Genomic DNA, 13,838 nt, shown 5'->3' with positions numbered 1-13,838 from the left:
AGAAACAAACTGACACGGCAAAATAACATCCAAAGCTATAGGTTTAAAATGTCAGTTTCTGTATGTTTCATTAAACCCTTTAAAAGTGGGCACAAAAGAAGTGCCTGAGTGCTTTTAAGATTTTGTATGCAGGCTGTCAGTATCAGGCATTAGTAAAATAGGCAGTGTTTCCCTCTATCGCTTTCTGCAATGGTTTTTAAGTTATGTTTGTTCCCATCAGCAGCACGGGGAGATATTCAGGCAAAGATGTGCTTCAAGAGGAGAAGTAGCCTGGAATACGGTGAAACAGTTTGAGCGTCATTTATAAATATTTTTAATTTTTAATCACATTTTTAATTAAATACAATTGAATAGTTACAAGGTTCACAGGTTAAGGTTTTTGCAAAGCCCTCTCAGAAAAGTGGTGAGTGCCAGGCAGTTGGGCTAACCAGCTCTGCGACTTGTAAAGAGAGATGTACAGCTGCGTGTGACAGCATGGGAGCATCATTCTGGCCTTCTCGATATACAAATAACAAATACATAACTCTCCAGGCTGAGGTCTTCCAAAACCAGCTGAGGGAGTCAGTCACACAACTCAGCTTTGACAATATTAGTCTATAAATTGAAGGGCCAGTATCGGAGAGGGTATGTAAAAGATTTAAAGTGCGTGCTAGTAAGAAGCTGTGAGGCTAATTCCTTTTAAACCAAGTTGAAATAGCACAGTCAAAATACTGGAACAAGGCGTGAGTGACGGGAGTTAAGGCTGCTTATATTCACCTCCAACTTTGGTCCCATTACTCAAACAAAGCATTGAGAGGTTTGCAGCACCCCCCTGCCCCTCCCTGGGATTCTTGTCAGTCTGGAGACTTGCGATAAGAAGGTGCTGCTAGGTATGGTGTTAATTAGCTCATGTGCCTTGACTCATCTATCATTCTAAAACTGCGCATTACTAGATTAACCTCGTCTTCATATTAGTAATGATGGGTTTCTAAAATGTAGCTTGACCAGGTACAGGTCGAGGGAGGTATTAACTTATTAATTTGTTCTCAAATGCTACTCTCTGCAAGTAGTTCTGTGTACAGATTGTTATATATAGCCGTTTTGATGAGAAATTACAAAGGCATGGGGCTCCCAAGAAACAATTTGTGTACATCTGGGAAAAATGCTTGTTTTTTCATTTGTCCACAGTTATAAGCGTAGACATGGATTTCATGGGTATTGCCTCTGAAGCTTGCAACTCCTTTGGTCTTTCTGCAAAGACTGTTGGAAAATACATCAGATCATGGATCATTTTTTCAGCAAAATCCTGATAATGACTCCCAGTTGTTCAAAACTTCCCCTAGGCCATCAACATCTTGTATGCAATCACATTTTATGAGCTTATAGGATGGGGTTTCAGTTACTCATACAAAATAAAAGAGCATGTCTCACCTTAACTGAATTGCTATGGAGATGGCCCTCCCTAGACAAGTATCAGAAGAAACATGGATAAACTTCAGACAGCACAGTTTCCAATTCTATGCCAGCTTATACTGTGGCCAGCAAAGAGCTGATGAGGGACGCCCATAAAGCTGTGGTTTATGTTACGTTAAGATTGCACACAAACACCTCTCAGTATTCACACTGGTGCTTTACAGTCTTGGAAGAAAAGCTCTATAAATGAGCAACCTTATTGTATATCATGCAGCTGGGTACAGTTCATCCAAACAGGGGATCGGCACATTACAGCTTTCCAAGGCTGCCTAACTTTTTCTGCTTTTTAACCTGAGTGATCCATCCTTCAGTCATCTGGGTATATCAAGGGTTTACAGACAGACTTCATCATACTGACCCCACTCACACACACAAAAAAAACATGGTAAAGGGCTCAGAAAATGTCCTTCTATGCAAAGCCCAGAAACAACTGGAATTTATACAGGGAAGAATTATAGGGGAAAAAGACTGCATCAGCCCACATCAGTCAGTGCTCCACTGACCCTCTCAGCCTCAGTCAGGCATTTCTGTGGTCATAGGTGGATTCTCCTTGCGTACTTCAAAGTCAAGGATACCCATAGCTCTTAATCCCTTCTGTTTAAGTGGTGAAATGGACCACATTTCATAGCATGTTGGTCAAAACGCAGCAACAAGGTGACCTCTCAAAATATTATGAATTATTCACTTCCCACAGACCCAGCTTCCGCATGGCTGTTACTTACAAGACCAAGTGGTGGATGACTGGGGGATGACAGTTTCCAAGCCACAGCAGGTTACCAGAGAAGCAAAGAGGAATTTAGCAGCCTATCATCTGTTGGCTTTCAAGTTATGACTAATTCCCCAAAGAAGTGCCACTGCCTAACAGGGGATCGTTGTGTCCTCTTGAGGCTTGCAAGTGGGCCAAAGGGAGTGGATTGGGACAGTGGTCCTACCTGTAGTGGGTTTGGGGTTGGTTTTGGTTTGTTTTTTGTTTTTTTTTCCTAGAAGACATTTTCAGTAACATGTCAGGTTTAACATATGGCACTGGGGAATACACCTTCTGTTTAGTTTAAAAATTGCTGCTAAGAAAAATGCTAAGGGAAAGACTTTCTAATTAAAAGCCGAAACAGCCAAAACACTGGATTGTAAAACAAGCTGACACACGGTGATTTGTGCTGGCTTAAACAGACCAAGAGAAGGAATTTTCCTTCCATCGTTCTCCTCTGCTCCTTCATCCTCATGTCACCTGTATAAATGACCTTCTTTCTTATTTGAGTCCAGTGGCATTAAACACTATTTATGTTTAATTTTTACTTAGAGATGGTCAGATGACTAGATACAGCTTCATCTTGGACAAGTTTTATTTTTCCTTTTATAACAGAACAGACATAAGAAGAAGGGACATGGTGCTGGACTGTGCTGTGGGTGAAGTCCTATCTAATGAGAAGCTGGAAGTTTACCACAGGACAAACAGGCTCCCTCGTAATCTGGATCCTCTTCTCCTCCTCCCTCCTTTCTCTCTCATCATCACCTCTTTTCAGTCGCCTCTCGAGCTGGAAGGAACATCTGAGGAGGCATCAATGGAGTGTTGCCTACGTACCACCAGGCCCAGTGACCACCCACTGCTTCCCGTTCACCCTGTGCTTTGAAATCGTACCATCGCCATCGTTTGCTGTGGAATTTTATTCCTTTTTATTTCAATCCTGTTAAAACTATTCAGTACTACCCTACTAAATCATAACACGTTTTTTACTCAAAAGCCAACATTTTCTATCTCAAGTTTTCAGATAAAAATAGCTACTTTCATATGACAATTAAATATTTTAAATTTCCAAATTAGGTGGCTGAGATGCATTATTTTCCCCAGATGTTCTGTTTTCATATTTATCCACGTCTATTCAGCAACTGAGTTCTCTTTTTCTTCCATTCATTTCTTTTTCCTCATTTCAGCAGCAATTTAGAGGAAAACAAGTGTCCTCATTCTCCACTAGCAAGTTTTAGTTAAAGTATATTTCAATTTCTTTACAAAGGTTTTTTTTCTCGGTGTTTTTAAACACAGCTTCTTGAAGGTGGTTTTTTTCCAAGCATGAGCCATTTCAATTCCACAAGTTCAATAATGCCATGTTGTTAGGAGTGGGGTGCAGAGCATAGATATAATGCTGTTTGTTTCTTTCACTGAATAATTACACTTAAAACTGGCTAATTGGAATCAATTAGTGGTAAGAAGTTAGTCTCAGGGGGAGAACAAGAATTTGTGGAAGCTCCAGATTGTGTTAGGAACCAACATTTCCACACCTAGATCATGTCTTATCTGCTAGTTCAGCACCTTTTCACGGAAAAATACAAGGAGCATGTAGTGGGCAAGGCAAGGGTTTATTTCCATTAAAATTTATTTTAAAACACATTTTTTTAAAAAAATCTGTGGATAATCTCCTTGTCCATTTAACTCTACAATACATGTTCAGACTTCTGGTACTGGATGTCAATGCAAACAGAGTTCAGTGTGTTTTGTAAGGCATTATAAACATCCCACGCTCTTTTGTTTCTTCAATAACCCATTTCCTATTTTACAAGGAAAGAATACGGATGTTCCTTTGTGGGTCTCCTTATTTAGCTAAGCTAGACAGTCCCTCCTTATGCAAGAGCACTTGTGCTTTACCATCACCTGCCTCAGGCCCATTTTTCTGTCCAGTAGACACTGAGTATGTGAATGAATTTAGTCAGCTCCATCATAACCAGTCGTACACTCCTATGGACTCCCTGAGTTATTGTAAGGACATACGCACTGATCTTCACCTTCCCAGTCAAAATACCTTAGGGATCTGTGACTTGCCAAATGTCCTGGATAAGTACAAAATAGACAATTTTTGAAGAAGCGTGGCCAAAATTTAATAGCTGAGGGAAATACAACCTGCAACAGTCCTTCAAGAAGAATGATCTGTAAAAACAATAACATCTATAAACATAATCACTGTGAAATTCCTCAGTCCAAATTCTAATTGATCCCAAACTTTCTCTGAATAAGGACTGCAAGGAAGAAGGTCAGCGTGTGTTTATGGTTGCCGTGTTTTTATAATTGATTCCAGCAAAGCACTTGTGTACATGCTGAAAACATGGCTTTCTTTGGGCTAGCCTTTAAAATGGAGCAAGTGCTGAAGGGGAGTCCTAAACAGGGGGGGATAAACTACAAAAGGGTAGAGGAGGTCAGCTGAATGGGCAGGAGCACTTACCTCAGTGCTCATCTTGGCCAAAATTTGCCTGGGTTTGCTTTTACTGGGATCCTGAGGAATAGATGCTTTTATTTCCTCATGCAATGAATAATGTGAACCAATCAAATAAGGTCTTTGAATGTAGAATACCAGTTATTGATTTTTTTTTTTTTAAATAGTAACTGTTTGCAGTGGTAAAACTATTCTGAATGCATCAGCAGCACTGAAACTTTAACCAATGTTTAAAATACATGAAAACATCGTCCCTAGTCATTCTAGATTCCAGTCTTTCAAGCTACACGTGGGTCACTTTTGATTTCCAGGGTGGTTGCAAAGTTGCAATTTCATTAAGCATCAAAATACATTACCAATACATCTGATCATTTGATGGGTCCCTGAGCACACTACCAGGTATTCTGTAATACTGCTCACCTCACAGAAAAATACTTTAGAATCGCTTAAGCTTTTTTTTTTTTCTTAATGCTTTCGTACTTTCAAGTTTGTCTCTGCAAGTAAACTCCTGCCCCCTATCGCTCTTAATAGTACTGATCCCATAGGCACACATTTTGGAGGAAATAAATTATAGCTAGTCTGGTTATAAAGATCTAGAAATTACTCTGAAACAATTTATTTCATTATGTTGTAAGCTTCAGGTCAGCAGTCTACAGAACAGTCATGGCTGCTACTTTCTTGTTAGAAAAGTGTTAATCTGACCACTCACCTGTAACTTGGATCTCAAAAGGAGTTTCATGATTACGAGGTTTTTGGTGAAACTTCATACTCGTTACCAAAGTGGCAAGATTTAACCCCCGTTGGTATAAATTCTTGATCACAGAACCATATTATTTCAAATAATTTGTTTATGAAATAAGACCAGAGCACTCAACAGCAAAGGCGTAAAAATTAAGCAATCAAAACATTCCAGTAGAAAGCTCATCGCAGACGATAAATAATTCCTTGTGTCATATCTCTTACCAACATGACTAATAACTGAAAGGAAGATTTCAGCTTTTAGTCCATTTGAATTCCTTTATTCCTTAGAGAAGAAAATTAATTAACTACATTTTGATCACAATTATCCTCCTTGAGATTCTGGAACTGTGATAAGTAGACAACCTATGTCTCGTTCATTCTCTTTAAAACTTAACTTTTGATGTGGGATGGGGGCAGTGAACCATCTTTGCTGCTATATAGCTTTAAGGCTTTTCACAAAATAAAATTTAACTGACAATAAAGGAAGCGTGCTCCTAATTAAAATAATATTGATTCGGCATATGGTATTTTTGCCTTTGGTTTTCACTTTTTATTAGCCAAGTTGTCACTTTTCTCTTTAGTGCCACCTTGTGGGTCAGCCAGTTATAAAAGCACGCCCATCTCTCCTGCTGCACTAAAAATAGTCAGGATCTGGCATTCGGAGCACCATGGGCAAGGGGGCAGGTTGTGTTTTTTGAGGTTTAGGGCGTCTTTTTTTAAGAAAAAAGCAGTAATGTACGGAGAAAATGTTTGTTATACATTTATAATAGGTATGCAAGAAGACAGAACAATCTCTCTGGGATAGAAAGTAATAGGATCTACAGGAAAAAAAAATCAATGCTCATTTACAGGATAATCATCAAACTTATCTTGGAAAATGTAAGTGGCAAGCTCTGACTTGTGTGATTTTTGCCACAAGAAAAATGCTTCTGTATCTTAGTGCCATTAGTTTTGCAAGAGCTTTCCATGAAAAGTAAAGCTAGATAATTGTAAACTCCCATTAATGCCACTTTCAGAAAAGACGAATGATCAGATGGAACAGCACAGCATACTTGCTTGTGAAATTCAGGGTGGATTTGCACGCAGCAGCTTCAGACTCTGCTGATGATAAAGCACAGACATTCAAAAATGTATATAAAAAAATTAAAATTGTCAGGGAACATATGTACTGCAAAGGACGTTCAGATGGAGACTTGGCTGGAGTATGGTAACAATACGTGTTCCCTAATACAGCCCTAACAACTCAGCTGTCCCCTAACCTTACAGAACTGAACAAACGCGTCCTCATACGTTACCGGGAGAAACTGTGGACAGTGGAATTATGTTCAGTTTGTCTTCTTGAAAGGGGCAGAGACAATGTTTCCAATGTTTCTAATTTTTAAAGAGCCCTTTTTGTTACCTTTATTAACCCTTTTGTGTTGCTTTTCTTAATGCCAACAACTTCGGAAGCTATGAGAAAGAAGGTTTTGTACGTTATAAGTCCCCAAACAAAACATCTTCTTCATTTTATTCTGCATACACATTAAAAGCAACAAACCACTTTAAGCTTACAAATTCTGGTTTTTAGCTAGCCAGCTCCTTTGCATTCTCTCTTACTAAATCCAGACTTATAAAGGAAAATAAGTCATCCTTGAAAATATCTTAAACCAAATCAAATAGTCTTATATCAGGTAATCTTGCTGGTAAGGAGAGGGGTCATTTTAAACAGTAGCTCTTGGGTTTTACTGAAATTAGATTTCATCCTTAAGACATATGATCAGAACGAATGACAGAGAATATAACACAGAAGAAAATGCAGTTTCCCATTATCAGATATAGCTGTTATTCAGATGGAAAGAGACTAGGGAGCTGCACAGGAGTACATGCCACGGCAGGCATTGAAGTTCAGTGAGTTCAGTGAAATTTCCCAAGAGTGAAAAGCCCAGTAAATTCCCCTGCATATACACCCTACCAACAGGTATGTAGGTGACCAGCAGTTTCTCTGAGTTAAGTTCAAACACAGTAAGTTCAGCTCAAGCAAACAGAATAAAGTAGGAAGGAGGTCCAACAGACAGCTCGCTAGCCCAGACTGCAAAAAACTCAGCAACTGACTTGCCAGTACAGCCACAGCCTTCTTCCATAACCCCTCTATTCCTGTACCCCTTTGCTAGCTTTATCCCTCCAAACAGTGGAAAAGCCTTTGAGGAAAAGAGCTATTAATGACTGTGTGGTGTTTGGATGCTACACCCCATGGAAATACTGAGACAGCAACGGCTGGCACAGCCGATCACATTCCAAAATTTGCTGTGAGCTGAACAGCCACCCACTGCAAAACACTGATGGGCAAATGCTTCTCTACTGAGAAGACAGAAGGGGGGAAAAGTAGTTGCAATAAGGTTGAGAGAAGAATGACACACAAGTGAGAGAGCTTTCACCCTGTGCTCACATCTCAGTGGTTGCTCAGGTTACGGCTATAGAGACAGCTCTCTGCATGACTCCACCATGCATCAGTTATTCTTATCACTCTTTCCCTGCCTTTTCCCACCCAAACCTTCACATAGACCAGACTGTGATCAGTTACCAGGTACTTCTACATATTTACCGGCACCAGAAGACATGCACTGGCAATCTGCCTCTCTGAAAGTTGCACTTACTGGACTGAGGAATGGCCACATGCTTAAAAATGGGCTTTGGATATTCATTTGAGTTGTTTGGGTTTTTTTTTTTAACAACCCTGAAATGTTGCAAAAGCATCAGATGAAGTTTAAGTGGGGAGAGTGAATGTAATAGCATAAAACAAATACTCTAAAGAAAAAAGTAACAGGGTATCCAGGAGTGCAAGCATTGTTCATACAGAAGGCCCTTGTGTTATTTTTTGTGAAATACTTAACAGAACAGGGTTCTGTTTTCTACAAGGAGTTTTTAGCTTCTGCTGCATCAGAAACGTAACTGCATCACAAGCTATGCTTGTGCCAGGCCCAGCCTCCTACTGACCACATCAAGTGTGAGGCCCCCCAGCCCCAGCTGGCTGGCAGTCCGACCATCTCACCGGCAGCTACGCTCACCACTAGCTATGTCTCAAGAGTCAGCGAGTAATGAAGTCATTAGAAGTGCGACCATCTTGCCTGTCCCACTCCTCAGACATTTACCCATGTACCTCCCTTCCTGAAGAAGCTGCTCAATTTACTTTTGAAAAGTTACGTACATAAATAATTTCACATAGAATCATAGAATCATTTAGGTTGGAAAAGACCCGTAAGATCATCAAGTCCAACCGTTAACCTAGCACTGCCAAGTCCACCACTAAACCACATCCCTAAGCACCACATCTCCACGTCTTTTAAATACCTCCAGGGATGGGGACTCAACCACTTCCCTGGGCAGCCCGTTCCGGTGGTTGACAACCCTTTTTCAGTGAAGAAATTTATGTCCAGGGGTTTATTCTTATTTGAAATGCAAGTTCTCCAGAGCCCAGGAAATTCCAATTTTAACACTATATGCATATGCAGATGGCAAACTTAATTTTCCTAGACTGCAGGATAGAGAAGACTAGCAGTGTCACCCTGCTTCAGTAAACACCAGTGTTGCTTTTGCAGTATTTTTACTTACACTGAATGGTAAGTAGCTATATAGCATAGCATCACCTGGAAGAGCTGTGATCCAGCTGGGTTGAAGGGGTTTAGCTACTTTAAACACCATGCTGTTCAGACTGCTCCAACATGTTTTTCAGCAAGATCACCTGTGTGAGAGCAGGTGCCACACAGTGCTGCCTTTAGAGGTAGGTAGCCTCAGGGTGTCTGCACAGCGCCAAGCTGTACTGCACAGCTGAATCTCACCAAGGCAGCAGAAGCCTGCTCTGAGCAGCAGAAGCCTGTTGCACATGCGTGCAATGAAGTCAAGCATTCCCATCCCATACCACCCCCTCCAACCATAAGAGACCCCATCCTCGCAGATAACGCACAGCTCAAAGTCACACCCTGTAGATGCAACAGGTTGGAAACTCAGCTACGAGCCCTTACACTTACTTCAGGCACTCTAGGCTAGCCCATTCAGGTGGGAGCAGGGATGACCAGAGATGCTCTTTCCTGCTAGCTCTAGAACAAGCAATAGCAGATCATCCTTCCCTATCTCTCCCTCTTCCTTTGCAGCTTCCTACCTCCCTGCTTGGCAGTTTTCCTCTCCACATTGCTTTTTCCACCACTCCTGTCAGCCTGCATCTCTGAAGCCTCTCCAGGGCAGCCTGCAGCCTCACCACCTGCTGCCCCATGATGCCCAGGCAGGCATCTCTGACAGCAGCTGGTTCAAATCTGCAGCTTGATCTCAGCTAGGGGAGGTAATTAAGCCATTCATTAACCCTCCTTGAGCTGTGAGCAGGCGGAATGTATTCACCCCATCCCAGTAACTGAGGGCAGTAGTAGCATCTGTAGGTTATCATCCTGCATGTGGACCAGCACTAAGGAGCCCAGGTGTCAATGGGCTTTACAGACACATCTTTATCAACAGCAGAAGGAAGGTTAAATCTGGGTGAGATTTTGGAAGGACTGTGCTCTTTTTATGAATATCCTTTTGTCCTCCCCATGTTAATGCTTTTTACTTCAACCTCTTCATCCTGCTTTAACTCCTCTGTCAATCCCCAGACGTCTCACCTCGGTTTTAGTCTCCATTCCTCAGGCTCCTCATTGCAGCATCAATCTCCTGGAACACCTCAGTGCTGAAAATCATGACGTGACATTTACAAATAAGATTTTTATATGAGATTTCCAGTAAGGTCTCAGATCTCACGATGAGGGCCTAACAGTCTTTGTACAGCTAAAATATAGCAAAGCAAATTTTTTTCCTGTAGTTTTGATTCTGAAATGCATCACAGCAAAGGACAGTTTAAATACAGGCAGAAAACACTGCTCAGTTGTAAAGCCTCTCAGAATTAACTTTCTCAAAAAACATTTTTAAGGCTGACAAATCATGTGTAAGGTCTTTTCCCAAAGGAGAATTTTTCTTGGATTCATTTAGTAGTTGAAGGTTGTGTCATATGTCACTGGAAAGGTAATTTTTCCTAGTTTATGAAAAATGCCTTGAATTTTACTTTGCTGTCACAGGGGAATAATGATATCTATACAGGTAATAAACTGGCACACAGAGATTGTTGTTGGTAGCTTTGCAAGAAGTATACAATTTTATAGAGGATGATAGGAAGTAACAGGATGAATTAATATCAAATACGCAATTTATTTATATAGTGTCTACCTGACTCAGGTTTCCAGCATTTTTAATATTTTTTAAATATTAATAGTTAAAGCATAACAAACACAAGATTATTTTAGAGGAGCTAATGTACAGCTCTGTAAATTCAGTAAGCGATGGCTATTAATGTTCTCTTTTGTCTTCCAGACAGAAAATCAAAGCTATTTAAATTAAAGGATGCGTATAAAATCAATGTATGTTGATAAGGTGTGTACATTAACAATAATGTTTGCAAACATTCTTTGTAACTTGTGTATATAATCTTCTCTTTCTGGATAGATGGCCACATTAGCTGGCATCATCAAGAGCTCCTTAAATTAATTTTTTCCTTTGTTTTCCTTAAATTATTAATTTTTAAGCCTGTATAGTAGAAGTCTAGGGTAGGCTATAGTGGCGCAGGTGTTATGGCGGCACAACCCCATGTGCATTCAGACTGGTGGGATATACCTATACAGCCTCGTTGGCCCAGGCTGAGGCTGGTAGCCAAGGAAGCCTCCTGGTGCTTGGTGCTGAGCCCAAATTTGGACACAGACAGGCTCTGCAACTGGGGCTGGCCAGCCCTGGCCCTTCTGCCAGTCAGCGACCGCTGCCAGCTCCTCCCTCCCAGCTGAGACCTCCACCTGCCCAGGGTCTGCTTCCCCCCACAGTGCCCCAGGGGGGGTCAATCACAACTACAACCACGGGGTCAATCACCAAATGGTTGGAGCATAGGGTGCCAAGCCAGGCCCCCACAACTTTGCTAGAGGCAGCCATTCATGTGCTGCACAAGTCCCATGGCAAAAGCACTGGAGATCTCATTTACCGACCTGGTTTGAGTCCAGGGTGGGGGGAACGAAGTGTAGGTTGCTGGCTGGGTGGAAAACAGGCAAGTGAGAGCACAAACGTAGGCTGAGACTATGATCAAACGTGAAATGTAGGCTTAGCTTTAGCTTAGGAAGTGATTATCAAAATCCTGCGTGATGAACTGAATGCGGAGCTTTGGCTCATGACAGCTGTAGCAGAGATTTAACAACCTAAAAAGAAGCAAGAATAAATTGGTGATCTTTTTTTTTAATTATCTAACCATTCAACATGTCCACACTTGTACCCTCATTGTCTAATTAAAACCAGTTAGTTAGACAATTACCCACGTAACCACTATTCATTTCATGTGGAGTGGTCTAGCTAAAGCTTGTAGCTGGCCCTGTAACCCTCAGCCTTAATATTTATCATATTTAGCTGTGGTCTATCCAGGTGTAAAATTCCCGCACACCAACTTGCAAAAAGTTCAGAGGCCAGAGACTTTCAATGCAGAACATTTGTCCCTAGGTCCCCTGCTATCACAAACATCCTGGAAGGGATGAAAATAGAGGGAGATGTCCTTTTGCCCTCTGATAAGTCATTGAATCAGAAGGAATCTTAAATATCTTGGGAAACCACCTTGACAGAATCAAAAGAAAGGACATGCAAGGCATCGTCACTCAAGAAAAGGAGCTTTGTTGGCTGCGGGGAATGACATAGCAGGATATAATTACCAGGGGTGTACACAGAAAGGCGCCGGGGCTGCGGTAGCTCCCTGGAGCAGGAACATCTCATCAGGTTTTGTGGAGGGCTCCAGCCAAAACATGTAGAAGCTAAACACATCAGATGATAACCTTATTTACGTGAAGAACCTGGTTTTTCAGGCGCTGCATGGGCTGAAGCCCCTTGTTCTCCAAAGGCAATGTTTCCCAATTAAAAACTATCATAATGGATCTCCTGAAAAGCTTTTTTCATATGAATAATTCCACCTTAAGAAAACCATGAAAGATCTGTTTATCTGTGGTCATATGTTGGCAAACATTACTGAAATATCTGAAACGAGATATATATTTTTTTGGTGAGATATGCAGGAAAAAAGACCTGTGCTCCAATGTCATTATTAAAGCCCAAGAATTTTATTTCTGGGATAACCAGGAATGCTCCATTGTCTCCCAAACTTGAGCCCAGACACACCAGCAAAATACCGGATCTCACTTTCGAGGTGCCACTTTAAAAGAAACCGTTTGACAGGAAAGTTGAATCAGCCTTTCTCTCCTTGGCAAGGCTCCTAATGAGGTACAGAAAAAAGGGATACGCCTGTTTAGAAGCCAGCTGAGCCAAAAGGCTTTTTACAGAAATAGAAGGGGATGCTCAGTAAGAATGAGAACCTGAATCATTGTCAGGAGCTTGACTGGGTGCAGGAACAGTGGCACGATGGGAACGTCGCAGCCGCATAATCAATGCCATATCTAAGGCATACCGCAGACTGTGGTTTATTTTATTGTTATCTTTTTGTACTACCTCCCCAAACTGAGGATAAATCTAATAATCATGATCTAAAAGAGTATTTTACCCAGTGCCAAATATTGAAAATAATTTCTTGCAAATGGCTTCTTGCTTAACAAAAATTAATTAAGGAAATTATGTAAAAAATGTATTTTGGGGCAGAATATGCTCGACATGATGAAAACAAAGCATCCTTTTGGACAGATTCTGTTGACAATAATGCTGAACACCACAGTTTCCAGCTGATCTAAGACTTGTCACTTACACAGTAGCCACAATATTAAGTTGCAGATTTGTCCGTCATGTGTTAATATGTATTCCTATGGCAGATGAAAAGTTCAAAATCAATTTCAGCTTTGCCAGTGGCTCCAAAATGAACAGTCATGCACAGAGCTTCATATAATGACATTTAAAGTGTGCACAGATGCACCCATCTCACATACACTTTAAATCTTGTATTTAAAAAGAATTGAGCAAAAGTATGAACTATTTCATACATTTTCCCAAGACTGCTGCAGGAAATAGCAGACAGTTTAAAGTGAAAACAAAATTATTATATGTCTGTCTTCACAAACCAGGAAATGAGTCACATTACGTGACACCATGAAGCTCTCTATGGCCAAAGCAAAATTGTTGGAATGATAATTGTATTTAGCATTCAATTACAATTTGTGTGCTTCTTACTCTGAGTAGAAAGTATAAATGGATATTTTCAGGAAGGAGGGAGAAGAAGGAAGAATCAGACTGTGTCAGATTTAGTATATATAAAGGATTTAATATAAAATTGTTCCAGTCTTGGTTAGGACTTCTTGGAGCTACTGTATGCATGTATGTAAGTTAATAATACTAAGGAAAAAGAAAGGAAACCAGTAGTACCATTCACTTTTCTCTTCATGAATTGAAGTATTTCCTCTCTGCTGCCTTTGTATTTGGTCCTTC

This window comes from Nipponia nippon, unplaced genomic scaffold (genome assembly GCF_047370975.1).
Source record: "Nipponia nippon isolate SJK-2023a ecotype South Korea unplaced genomic scaffold, ASM4737097v1 scaffold_3, whole genome shotgun sequence".
Classification (NCBI taxonomy): Eukaryota; Metazoa; Chordata; class Aves; order Pelecaniformes; family Threskiornithidae; genus Nipponia; species Nipponia nippon.
This window is presented reverse-complemented; position numbering follows the sequence as displayed.